We start from the raw sequence: 13,789 nt of genomic DNA, 5'->3' as shown, positions 1-13,789 counted from the left end.
TTCCTTCCATTTGCTGTGTGGCTGTCTGTGTGTGTGTGCTCTTCATGTGCCCGCAGGACAAAATGGGAACAACCGTATTCTTTGGCAAAAACCCTCCCCTTAATCGAATAGTTCCATCTTAATAAAAGTTGTCATTTCACTGCTGGCTCTGGCTGGCATTCCAAGGAATGGTTGGACGGTCGGTTGGAGCGCTGGTTAGAGAGATGGTGTCCCACATCTCGTTTATTGTCGGTGGCACTTTTCCGAGGACCCGGCAGCTTCCGGGCATCCGCGATATGCTGGTGGTGTTCCCCGGGTTGGGTTGGCTGGTTTGTCCTCTCGAGACGGTTACCCAAGCAGACAGCTGCCTGATTATTGTTATTATCGATACTTTCGAGGGTGAAAATGTTGGCCCGAAGAGCCCGAAGTGGGTCTGCATTAGATTGCACTTTGAATATATATTGGATCGCAATGAAATTTCGGTGCAGTGAGTGTATTGGATCGGAATATGTTGATTGTCTTTCGTATTCATGACCGATTTTCAGGAAACTTTCAACATTTTTTACTTAAATCTGTTGATTTTTTAAAGAAGAATAATGTTTTCACACCTAAATAATTAAAATAACTTTTCTCGTTGAAAAGAATATTAAAACAAAGCAGATTTATTTTGAAATCCATTATTTTAGAGCGTCCAATTTCCCGGGGTTACAAATTTCCCGGGAAACGGAAAAATTTCAGCCAATTTCCCGGGAATTCCCGGGAAATTTTTAATTTATTGAAAATTGTTCTGACCTTGAATTTAATTAATATTATGCAACAAAATTGTATAGGACATCAACTTAAATGGATAAAATAAGTGTGAAGATCAATTAACAGCTTGACTTCAAGTAAAAAAGCATTAAACTACAAGAAAATGTACACAAAAGCTCCAATCGTACAATAAATCAAAAAAATATCTCAGGTATTTTTTGATGAGAAATATTTTTTCATCAAAGTGTTTAAACTGTGAGTATAATGAATCCATAATTCACAATCATAAAATTTCTTTTAAACTTGCCTCTGTGACCAGCTTGTTGAAATGAGAAAAAAAAAACATGCAGAAATTATGTTTTTCATGACAAATACTGGTTTCAGCTCTTGAACAAATGGTAAAGCTTTTTAGTATTGGTTTAACATCAAACAACCCAAAGTTTTCAAATATTTGAAGCAAACTTTGAATATATTTTTGCATTTTTCGAGAACCTTTTAAACAATAGAAAGTAAATTTTCAATGTTTTTTTTTTTTGTATTATTATGCCACATGATTTAAATTATACGATAAATTAACATCATTCCACAAAAAGTCTTCCATTTTTTTCACATTTAACCCTCTAACACCTGTAGTTGCACCAGTGCTCCATAATTCCTTTACTTCAAATTGTAATTTCTTTAATACTAGGTATTCAACCAATTGAATTAATTCTTCTCGCACGAATTCGATTATCATCTCATTTGATCATGGTGAACAAAAACGTAAAAAAAATCTCAATTTTAATTTGGAGGTAACGAGCTGGGTGCTGAAAACACAGAATGCGTAACGTGATTTTCGAATGCTCCCTACTGCTCCCCACTCATACAACTGCACTATAGCTGTAAACAAAAACAAAGTAGAAGGCTATGTTCAAGCTCCAGCGTGACATTTTTTTGCTGCTGAAGTGACTTGTTTTGAAACATTTTGGATCTGTTGATGTTAGACTTTTCGCTCAGTAATTAAGTGCTTCGCGCTTGTTTTGTTCATAGACTAAACGATGGGTGCCAAAAAAGACCTTTTTTGTTTCCTACGTGACGAAAAATTGCGTCACAAGTGGGTGGAATTTACTGAATCATAATAGCAACCAAATGGATGTCCCGAGGTTAAGAATCTTTGAAGCGCAGTGATAATTTCGGAGTAATATTATTCAAAATTGTGTTGCAGGTGTGATTCATAGTTATTGATAATTCGTCGTTAAAATTTCAAATTTCATCATAAACATAGGCTTTGCGGGAGATAAAGCGCTTATTGAAATGTTAGTGACGAATTATGCCAACCTCGATTTCAACCCTCTTCTTAAGATTAATTGACTTCGAATACTTAAAATTTTGACGCCATCGACTTTTTTTTTATTCCTGACAAAATAAATTATTGATCGATTACAATACTTGCTACGTCTTGGGAGTATTTTACCAACAGTAAATTGGTTCCGCTTTGACAGTTCTAAATTGAGGCCGCTTTGCGAACCACTATTCAGCACCCAGGTAATGAGTTAATATTGTTTTGATGAAATAACATCAATCTGTAAAAAGCTTACCTTATTGTAATAATTTAATACTCATCAAGCAAGATCTATTCCCAGTTGCTTCAGAAATTATTATTATCAGAAATAAATCCTGATATCATAATTTCTGATAATCTGATTAATTATATATAAACCAAACAATAAATTGAACTGAACAAAATCATGTTGAATTTGTTCATTTATTATTTTTTCAGAGCATTTTCAAAAAATGGTTCCATGGTTTCAAAAATATAAGAAGATGTATACTTTCGCTTGAATTTCGGGAATTCCCGGGAAATTTACAAATGTAAAAAACAACGCACAAAAAATAAATCATCATGATAAAATGATTAAAAACAAAAAAATCTTTTGCTCAGAGCTCATAGAGATTATTCAAACGCAGGTTTTGTTCATTTATTATTTTTTCAGAGCATTTTCAAAAAATGGTTCCATGGTTTCAAAAATATAAGAAAATGTATACTTTCGCTTGAATTTCGGGAATTCCCGGGAAATTTACAAATGTAAAAAACAACGCACAAAAAATAAATCATCATGATAAAATGATTGAAAACAAAAAAAATCTTTTGCTCAGAGCTCATAGAGATTATTCAAACGCAGGTTTTTTGTTTTTTGTTTTTTGTTTTTTGTTTTTTGTTTTTTGTTTTTTGTTTTTTGTTTTTTGTTTTTTGTTTTTTGTTTTTTGTTTTTTGTTTTTTGTTTTTTGTTTTTTGTTTTTTGTTTTTTGTTTTTTGTTTTTTGTTTTTTGTTTTTTGTTTTTTGTTTTTTGTTTTTTGTTTTTTGTTTTTTGTTTTTTGTTTTTTGTTTTTTGTTTTTTGTTTTTTGTTTTTTGTTTTTTGTTTTTTGTTTTTTGTTTTTTGTTTTTTGTTTTTTGTTTTTTGTTTTTTGTTTTTTGTTTTTTGTTTTTTGTTTTTTGTTTTTTGTTTTTTGTTTTTTGTTTTTTGTTTTTTGTTTTTTGTTTTTTGTTTTTTGTTTTTTGTTTTTTGTTTTTTGTTTTTTGTTTTTTGTTTTTTGTTTTTTGTTTTTTGTTTTTTGTTTTTTGTTTTTTGTTTTTTGTTTTTTGTTTTTTGTTTTTTGTTTTTTGTTTTTTGTTTTTTGTTTTTTGTTTTTTGTTTTTTGTTTTTTGTTTTTTGTTTTTTGTTTTTTTGTTTTTTGTTTTTTGTTTTTTGTTTTTTGTTTTTTGTTTTTTGTTTTTTGTTTTTTGTTTTTTGTTTTTTGTTTTTTGTTTTTTGTTTTTTGTTTTTTGTTTTTTGTTTTTTGTTTTTTGTTTTTTGTTTTTTGTTTTTTGTTTTTTGTTTTTTGTTTTTTGTTTTTTGTTTTTTGTTTTTTGTTTTTTGTTTTTTGTTTTTTGTTTTTTGTTTTTTGTTTTTTGTTTTTTGTTTTTTGTTTTTTGTTTTTTGTTTTTTGTTTTTTGTTTTTTGTTTTTTGTTTTTTGTTTTTTGTTTTTTGTTTTTTGTTTTTTGTTTTTTGTTTTTTGTTTTTTGTTTTTTGTTTTTTGTTTTTTGTTTTTTGTTTTTTGTTTTTTGTTTTTTGTTTTTTGTTTTTTGTTTTTTGTTTTTTGTTTTTTGTTTTTTGTTTTTTGTTTTTTGTTTTTTTGTTTTTTTTGCGTTTTGTTTTTTTTTTGTGGAAATCTTTAAACTTCTCGATTTTCAATCTGGTTCATCCAACATAACAATTTGGATTTTGCCCTTGAACAAGTCTCTCAAAATAAAAAAAAAAATAGAGGAAAATAAAGGAAATCTCGTTTTACCATACATCGTCAATTTCCAATGCAATTTGGAGGAATTTTATAACTTTAAGCATAAAATCTTCCAATTTTTTTCGTACTGCTTTAACCAACAAACATTCCTCGCTTAATACCGACTCGATTTAATCATTTCTTGTCCATTTTTTTTCTCTCTCTTTCCAGAAATTACGACTCACGCTCCATTTCTCTTTGAAGTGTTTGTGTGCGCGCTTTCAACACGGGCGGAAAATTGCCACGAGGCGTTTGTGCAAAGAAAAAAAAGGAAAATCCTCGCTCCGCCATTAAGACTCGCCGAGTCAAGTGCGCGTACACACGAAAAGTTCGTGAAGGTAAAAAGAAACAACTCAAATTCACACAAGCCATGTTGTAATTAAAGCCTACAACCTGAACGCGGGAGAGAGAGCTTTGACTTGAAGGCCAAGTTCGGCAGAGGCTTAAGAAGTTTTTCCAGCAAAACGAGTCCCGAGTCCGCTTGGAGAACGTCACTGGATTGGATTAGTGTGAGGGGCGAATTTCGGATGGGCTCGACGAATGAGCTAAATTGCGAAAAATAGAACCGGCAAAATTAAACAAACGAACGAGCAGGCTAGAGCAGTTTTCCCGACGTTTTTCTTTGCCATTATCCTTTGGAAAAGCAAGCTCTTGTTTTTTCTTGCTGGAGTCAAGTGTGTCTCCTCGTTGTGGCGGCACAGATTTTGCAGCGTTTCAAGTTCCACGTGCCGTCTACTGGAGAAGAGCGAAAAAAAAGTTCGGGTAAGTATGTTTGGAAGACCCTCCAGTTTTGGTTTGAAATGTTTTGAGTGTCGTAGGCAAATGTTCTGTTTGGCCTTTCATTTTTTAAGCAGAGGAACTTGATGGGGTGGAAAAAAAAATTGAATGGGATTAAAGTGGAAGTGAAAATTTGGCAATTTTGTTCCATCAGATGGTTTGGATGATAAGGCTTTGCCAAATTTTTGCGTACTTGAGATAAGATCAATTCGTTGAAAGTTGTTATCAGCGATTTTTTAAACTTTAAAAGTATTCGCTGAATATTTTAAACCAAAAAATCGTTTGAGTTACAACCATCTCTTTTTTCATCAAATATGTGAAAACCCTCTTTTATCTTTGATCGTGTTTCATTCAAACCCCTTTTCACAGTTATATCATAGTCGCCAAAAAACGAGTTGGGTTGAAGCTACCAGGGCGCAAGATTCATCTCACCCAACAAGAAGCCATTCATCACCATTATCATTTTTCCCCCGACATATTTCTGAATAAAGTATAGCACGTGTCGAGCAAAAGGGTTCACCCATTTTGTCTGATGGAGATTTTTTTCTGCTTGGAGAGCTTAGTTTGTTTTGAATGTGAAAGAAGCTGATTTTCTCGAAGAATTGCCCAAAACAAGCAATATTTGAATAACTTTTCAGTACTTTTGAATTTAACACTCAAACGCTCGGGTAGTCATTTGACTCCTATTTTTTTCTTAAAAATCTCATAACTTTTGGTAGAATTGACCAAATTGGATGCTTCCGGTTGCAAAAGATCCAGATTTGTCTATATTTTGAACTGTCAGATGGGGCACAAATATGGTCCACTTTTACCGGAGATATTCCGGATTCCGTTGGGGTACCTCGGCCCTCCTATTTGGGGTTTTGGTCAATAGAACAAAAACCATTTCACAGAACAATGCCGGAAATGATGCAAAACTTCAAGGCATCATTCTAATACATCATCCAGCAAAAATAATTGACATGGTTAAGTCCTACGGGGCACCGGAACCGGTTCCATTTGGGCACCAATCGACATCAGCTCAGTGAACCGTTTCCGGTTGGAACCTGTTTCGGTGCCCGAAGGTCTTGGCCATGCCATGTATCTATGCAGGATGATGTATTAGAATGATGCCTTGAAGTTTTGCATCATTTCCGGCATTTTTCTGTGCAATGGTTTTTGTTCTATTGACCAAAACCCCAAATAGGAGGGCCGAGGTACCCCAACGGAATCCGGAATATCTCCGGTAAAAGTGGACCATATTTGTGCCCCATCTGACAGTTCAAAATATAGACAAATCTGGATCTTTTGCAACCGGAAGCATCCAATTTGGTCAATTCTACCAAAAGTTATGAGATTTTTAAGAAAAAAAAAATAGGGGTCAAATGACTACCCGAGCGTTTGAGTGTTAATAACAGTTTTTAAGAGCGTTTTTCGATGAAATATATCATAAATTAAAGCTGGTAAGCAATTGAAAACTTCTACATTTTTGAAGAAAAAAAAACTAACTTACGACTTACTGTTAAAAATTGATGTAGGGGAAAGTGGGGCAAGAGGAACAATCACCAGTGAAACCATACACACACGCCCTACTTTCCCCTAAGTGTGCAAAATTAGCGTTAGAAAATCGCATTTTTTTAATTTGCTTTAAATAATAATCTCTAAGATTTGTTTTTGAAAACTATTTTAAAACAAATGTTATGAAATTTTAGCCACTTTTGGGATTTAGAAACTTTCAATAGACTTAAAATTAAAATTGTACAGTTGACTGTCTGGTTGTCAATCCTGTATGTCTCAATATATTTCCATCTGTCGATAGTTTCTACTGTTCTTTTAAACTTTGATGACCCCTTTCCTCAATATCCACCTAGCTCGAAGAATCCCTTTTCTTGATAGTCTCTTGTATAATGTTGACTCTAAAAATGAGCAATTCTCTACGAAATCGGTCATTTTTTTTATTTTAATTTTTGTATTGTTTAATCCGGCTGAAACTTTTTTGGTGCCTTCGGTATGTCCAAAGAAGCCATTTTGCATCATTAGTTTGTCCATATAATTTTCCATACAAATTTGGCAGCGGCCCATACAAAAATGATATATGAAAATGCAAAAATCTGTATCTTTTGAAGGTTTTATTTGATAGATTTGGTGTCTTGGGCAAAGTTGTAGGTATGGATAAGGACTACACTGGAAAAAAAGATACACGGTAATTTTTTTTTATTTTCATTTCTACACCCAAAGGAAAAATATATCTCAAAATCTGCAACAGTGGATTTGCTGCAGAAAAAGTCATATTTTATAACATTTTTTGCAGCAAGCCCCTAGATCATTTTTGCCCGCGTGTAAACATTTCAGCGATCTGCAGCTCTCACCAACACATATAACGCTGGCCCGTCCCCGAGCAACACTTCAAAGAGAAGCATATGTTGGTGCTCTTTCACCCACTTTTCATCAAGCGTCCATGGCGCGGTGGTAGCGTGTCGGATCAATAACCAAGAAGTTAGTGGTTCAATCCTCGTTCTGTTAAGGGTTTTTTTTTGTGAAATACAACCAAAAAGCCGTCGGTAATGTCGATAATTATCGGTAACGGGCAAAAATGTCATACTCCTATATCGCAAAAAATGCATGAGGACAGATTTCATGCAGATTCTGATATACTTTCATGCCGCCATGCATCACAATCATGCGACTGCCAGTTGGGTGTACTTTTTGTCATTAAAATTGGATTTGCCAAAAAACACTTTTTTTTTTATTTTTTTTTATTTTCATAATTGTTTTAGGGCACAACAAATGCCAACTTAACAGAAATTTTCGGAACGGGCAAATAATCTTTGACTGAGTTATTAATTTTTGAATCAATACTGATTTTTTTCAAAAAATCGAAACATTGGTTAAAAAAATGTTCCGATGTAAAATCGAATTTGCAATCAAAAGTACTTAAGTGAAGTTTTGATAAAGTGCACCATTTTCAATTTTTAGGTAACTTTTTTGAAAATAGTCGTAGTTATTCATTTTTAAAAATAAGTTTGCCCAATAATTTTTAACGGCTGAGAAAATTCTCTATATTTTGCTTATTTGAACTTTGTTGATACGACCCTTAGTTTCTGAGATATTGCCATGCAATGATTCAAAATCAGTCCATACAAAAGAAATATTTTTGTATGGATCGTGGACAGCCGCCAAACCTCCCCCCCCCCCCCCAAAGTGTCCACGTGGTTTATGGATGGTCCCCAACTAATGGTCCGATTTTCAATGTCAAAATATGAAACATTCGTGAAGTTTTCGGATCTTTTCGAAAACAATATTATAAAAATTTATCTAGTCTTACATTTAAAAAAGGCCAAACATTCAAGTTTACACCCTTTTAAAATGTTAGTCTTGATTATTAAAAAAACAAACAAAAAATCCCGAAATTAAAAAAAATAGTTTTTTGGGAAGTTGAGTTTTTGTGAAAAAAAATCAATTTGAAATCGGCTAATACGTGTACCTATTTTTTATCAATAGTCCTCAACAAAACCTACAACTTTGCCCAAGACACCAAATTGATAAGAAAATTAACTCAAAAGTTACAGCTGTTTGAATATTTACGTACAATTTTTGTATGGACCGCTGCCAAAATTGTATGGAGACTTGTATGGGTGAACAAATGACACAAAATAGCTTATTTGGCCATAGGGAAGACCCCCACAAAGTTTGAGCCAAATAAAAAAATACAAATAAAATCCATTTCCGGTTTTGGTAGACTATTGCTCACTTATAAAAAAATAGTCCAGCCAGAAATAATCACTTTTGGCTTATATAAAAAAAAACCTTTTTAGAACTTCTTTTAAACGACATAAAATGCCTAAAAATACACATGCACAAGGTAAAACGCTCACGTACAGTATCTCTGTCTTGCTTGTATTACTCAGCCTCGATATATACTTTTAACCTATCAAAACATTTTGATCGATTGGCAAATCGCATTCCACGTGAAGCGTGAAAATTTTCCTCAAGCGGTTGGAAAATGCTGCAAACTGTTTACATCATCCCCGGTTGAATGTTGTTGATGGAAGCAAAAATGAGTAAAAAAAGTGAAAAGAAAAACATGGGATGGTCTTCCGACAGCATGTGAAATCGATTCCGGTGAAAGCTTCATCAGCGAAAGGAGCAAAAAATTTATTCGAATTTTTTACTTGATTACTTTATTCTACCCTTCTTCTTTTTTGCGAGCTCCATCAGAAATTGAAACCCCAAAAATGAAAAAAGTAAAGCAACCTACCCGCAACCGTTGTAACCGGGTGAGAATTCTGGGAAACACGCACCCACCGGAAGCAGGCATGTGATGATACTTTTGCTTTGATTGCTGATTTTTTGTTGTGGAACGAGGGCTTGTCATTTGAATAAATATTAGGTTTGGTGGAAAATCGCTGGAAAAGTGGGACGCTTCCTTGTTACCTTATACCTGATAAAAACAAAGTGTAATTTTGCCTTAAAAATAATAATTTTATTAACATAAAATTTAAAGATAAATTTCAAAAAGTGTGATAATCCTCTAGACAAAATACTAAAATAATGTTAATGTCAGAGAAAGATTAAATGCCCACCATCTACTCCATTTACAAACCCTGCTTGTTTCACCCACTTCTCGGGTAATTGTATCTAAATTGCTGTAAATTTGCTGGCAAATAAATTCCACTGTGAATGCCAAGCAGCCAAGGTCGGGGATTTTCGCTAGCGGCAAAATGTAAATCAAGAGAACGAAAGAAAAAAATCTGCACCAAACAGAATCGCTTCTTTTTGGCAATGGGGAAATTGTTCCAAGAAGAGCTTTATCCACAATAAGAGCCTCTAATACCTTAAATCTTGGAAGAGTTGCGAATAATCATACTATTTAAAGATTTTGTAATTTTTTTTTTAAGCGTTCTAATGAACAATAAAAATTCGACTAATTCGACCGTGAGGTACCGTTACTAGGATTAAAATTGCACTTTTAACATGTCAAATATTCGTTGTTGTCGTGCTTTCTTGTCACATGTACATTCTGGGCCAAATTGAGTTAAGAACGCCATTTTGTGCAGCTCACAATGTCTCACCATTTGACCTTCACACATCGAAAAACTCGATTTCAATCCTGAGATATTCAACAAAAACCAAAAAAAAACTCCGTGCATTGTTGTCACTCTTCAAATTAGAGAATTTTCAATCTGATTGTACTATTTTGACACACTCTGAAAATTGCTGCAAGTGCGCCAACTGGCCGAAGGGATTTCAGGCCAGAACGCGTTTGACACACGTACATGCCCAATTGCCGTTCACATTTGATTTCGGTTTAGAGTGTTGGCGTTTTCGGAACAAATGATTGGGTGAATCAATAAATTAATAAAATTTCATTAAATTCATTATTCGAATGTTTAAAATAAAACTTGTTTCTTCTTTCACAACAAATAGATTTCATTGCACCTTCAAAAACTTTTTTTTGACATTTACATTGCTTGTCGAAAAACGTTTTTTTATAAAAATATTAATAGTTAGGCCGTTACAAATATTTTTCAAAGTTAATGTCCCCCCCTCCCTTCTTTGTTTGCTCGAAAAATCAAGAGACAAAACAATGTTTAAAAAACATCAAAATTTAAATTAAATAAGACGTGGAATCAACTGAAAACAATTTAAAATGCATTTCCCTGAAACCCCGAAAGCATGATTGAAACAGTTAAACAATGTTTTGAAATTTTGTGAAATTTCGATGCACAGAGCAGCCAAAAAAATTGTCGCTAATATTTTTTTCGTCAGCTCATATATTTTCTTAAATCTAATGATTGTAAAGCAGGGGTGCCCAACCTTTTGGCCCTGCGGGCCAGATCTGATTGTTCTGAAGCAGTGGTGGGCTGGAACAAATATTTGATAAAAGTTGATAAAGTAAACAATTTTTTTCAATTTTCTTATGATTGGGTAAATAAATAAATGTAAATACAAAAAAGAACTAGTGTTGCAAATATTATTCATATATCTTGATTTTAAGAATGAAAAACAAAGATAACACTCAGAAATGTGTTTATTTGACTTATTTTAGTTTTTGTTTGTTTTAAATTGTATAGATATTGTTTTTGACGATTGCAATTAAATACCTTGATATATTTTTTTATATAAAAAACATCGTGGCAATTTGTTGAAGTTTTTGATATTTTTTTTAATATTTTTAAAATATTTGCAGCAATCTATTTTCTGTATGAATAATTTGATTTTTTAAGCTTTTTTTTTTAAAAAAAAAACTTTATGACTAAATGTTGTTCTGGAAAATAACATTAGTTTTGCGTACTTTTTGAAAAAAAAACTTCAATTCGAAGCAAACCCAGTTAAAACTGAAAGAAATAACATTTAGTCTCTTTTTGTAAATTTTAAGACAACAGTCCAAGTTTTTTCATAAATGTCACAATAAAAATAATAAGAATTAAATTCAAACATGAAGAATGTTCTAATAATATATTTAAATTTGATCTCAAGCTTCTTTTTTTAATTCAGACAATAAATTTATTTATTTAATACTTCATGAAAAACCTAAAGGGTCGGTCATAGAACTATTTTGAAAAGCCGTCACGGGCCGGATGAAATGGCTTCACGGGCTGGGCCGGACGTTGGGCAGGCCTGTTGTAAAGCAACTGAACTGATGTACAATGCATTTATTGAAATGTTGAATCCATTTTGTATGTTTTTAATTAAATTAAGTGAAATATGAATTTTCCGAAAAATTATGAAGTTTTGGGAGCTTTGGTGTCTTCAGAAAAATTATTGCAAATGAAACGAAGTTGACTTTTATAGCTGTCGGCCACCATTGCTAGTACCAACCACTAGTGTCTTCCTTTTTATCTACAAGGACTTCGCCGCCCTGGGCTCCTAAGTGTTTGAGTACGGCACGGAGCGACGGCGCCGGATACCCATATTTACACTTAGAATTTTAGAGCGCCCGCCGCGGGATTCGAACCAGCAACCTCTGGATTGTGGGTCCAGTGCGCGGTCCGATTGATCCACACGGGCGGGATTGCAAATAGAAGGGGCAAATTTTGGTCTTGTTGAAAATAAGGGTGGTTCACGATTAAAATTATTTTGAAAATCTAGTTTTTCAGGAATATTTTTGGGATTTTTTTGTCTTCAAGAAAGTTTTTGGGCTTGTCAATCCAAGCAACTTAGTTGAAAACCCCAAAATTTATTTTATTTTATGGAGACTTGTATGGGTGAATCAATGACAAAAAATAGCTTCTTTGGTCTTAGGGAAGGCCTTCACAAAGTTTGAGCCAAATCTAAAAATACGAATAAAACTTATTTCCGGTTTTGGTAGATCAAATCTTCAAAAATCAGTTTTTCGAACATAGCAATTCAGGGCTAAGTTTTAGAGAAAGGGGATCTTTTGAAGCTTTAAAAAACAATCATTTTTATTATTTTTGACAAGATGCAAATTTTAAACTTTAATAATGTCTCGAAAAACCGCAGGCCAATTTTTAAGCGCCAGGTTGCATTCAAAAGGGGAGTTCTATGTTTGACTACTCACGGCGTGGCTGGAGCAAGTTGTGTTTCACCGGCCTGAATCAGTGTCTGTCTACCATCATCTGGGGCGAATCGGGTCACATGGGGCGAATTGGGACAGCAGTTTTAGCAATCAACCTAATATTTCTCTATTTTGAGTCGTTTCAGTTTATACCAGATTCAGAGCAACAAAATGTGTGCATTAATTCCAAATTTGGAGATAATAAGTGCTTTCAAACGTGTTGTCCCTATTCAGCCCCAGTTGACGGCACTTAAAAATAAAATTTTAGATTATTATTTTTTGTACGGATTTTTCATTGGCCTTAAAGGTGGATCGTATTAAAATATTCGTTATAACATCTTTGGCTTCATCCATAAAGTACGTCACGCTAAAATCAGCCAAAATTTGTCACGCTTTTCCTATGCTTACAACACGCAATGTCACACTTGCTCAGACCCCCCCTCCCCCCCCCTAGAGCGTGACATACTTTATGGATGACGCCATTTATAACATAACATCTTATCTTTAAACCACATTTAAAGTACTTATGTAAATCAGTTTTGATTGTCAAAAGATATTCAAATTTCAAAACAACCAGATTTGAACCAATTTTTGAGTGACATGCATGGTTCCAGAGTATCGGTTGAAGTTCGCATGAAACAATTATGTCTTTACAGTATAGTATCTTTTGACAATCAAAACGAATTTGGGTCATTCCAGGTCAACTGAGTACACTTTTGAACTCGACCTTCACCGATTTGGACCAAACATATAAAATAAAACAAAGAAAAATAAAAGGAATTGGTCAAAACTGAATTTTAATAATTAAAACGTTAAAATATAATATTAGTGGGCATTTAAGGGTTAAAATTCTATTTTTATCGATTCCTTGGGCAATTTTCTATAAAGACCCATTTTCAAACTTTATAATGTTTTTAAAGGCAAGAACTTTCTCTACAAATCTGTTCAAGCAATTATTTTTTTAAAGATCGATTCACCTATAAGGCGTTTAATCTGTACAAAAATCAAGAATATTTTTTCTAAGCGGAATTTTAACTATCGATTATTTTCATTTTTTAAGATTCTGATAAAAGCCACTAAAATACAACTTCCCACGAAAAAATTTCGTACGGAGTATCTCGGTTTATAATAATTTGCTCTAGCCACGCCGATTTAACTTAGTAAAACCTTAAAATTAAAAAAAAAATCTTCAAATGAGCAATTCTCTACCAAAACCGGAAATGGATTTTATTTGTATTTTTTGATTTGGCTCAAACTTTGTGGGGGCCTTCCCTATGACCAAATATGCTATTTTGTGTCATTGGTTCACCCATACAAGTCTCCATACAATTTTGGCAGCTGTCCATACATAAATGGTATGTAAATATTCAAACAGCTGTAACTTTTGAGTGAATTTTCTGATCAATTTGGTGCCTTCGGCAAAGTTGTAGGTATTGTTGAGGACTTTTGAGAAAAAAATAGGTACACGGAAAAAAAAAATTTCAG

General features: G+C 33.2%; 1 protein-coding gene across 1 annotated transcript in view; it reads left to right on the top strand.

Annotated features, from left to right (window-relative positions):
• The first annotated feature begins 4,603 nt into the window (after nucleotides 1–4,603).
• LOC120414636 (uncharacterized) overlaps nucleotides 4,604–13,789 on the top strand; it is a 144,791-nt gene continuing 135,605 nt past the window's right edge. Inside the window, exon 1 of the mRNA XM_039575868.2 lies at nucleotides 4,604–4,791. The gene's annotated coding sequence lies outside the window, so the exon portion shown is untranslated. The remainder of the gene's footprint in view (nucleotides 4,792–13,789) is intronic.

This window comes from Culex pipiens, chromosome 3 (genome assembly GCF_016801865.2).
Source record: "Culex pipiens pallens isolate TS chromosome 3, TS_CPP_V2, whole genome shotgun sequence".
Taxonomy (NCBI): Eukaryota; Metazoa; Arthropoda; class Insecta; order Diptera; family Culicidae; genus Culex; species Culex pipiens.
This window is presented reverse-complemented; position numbering and strand designations above follow the sequence as displayed.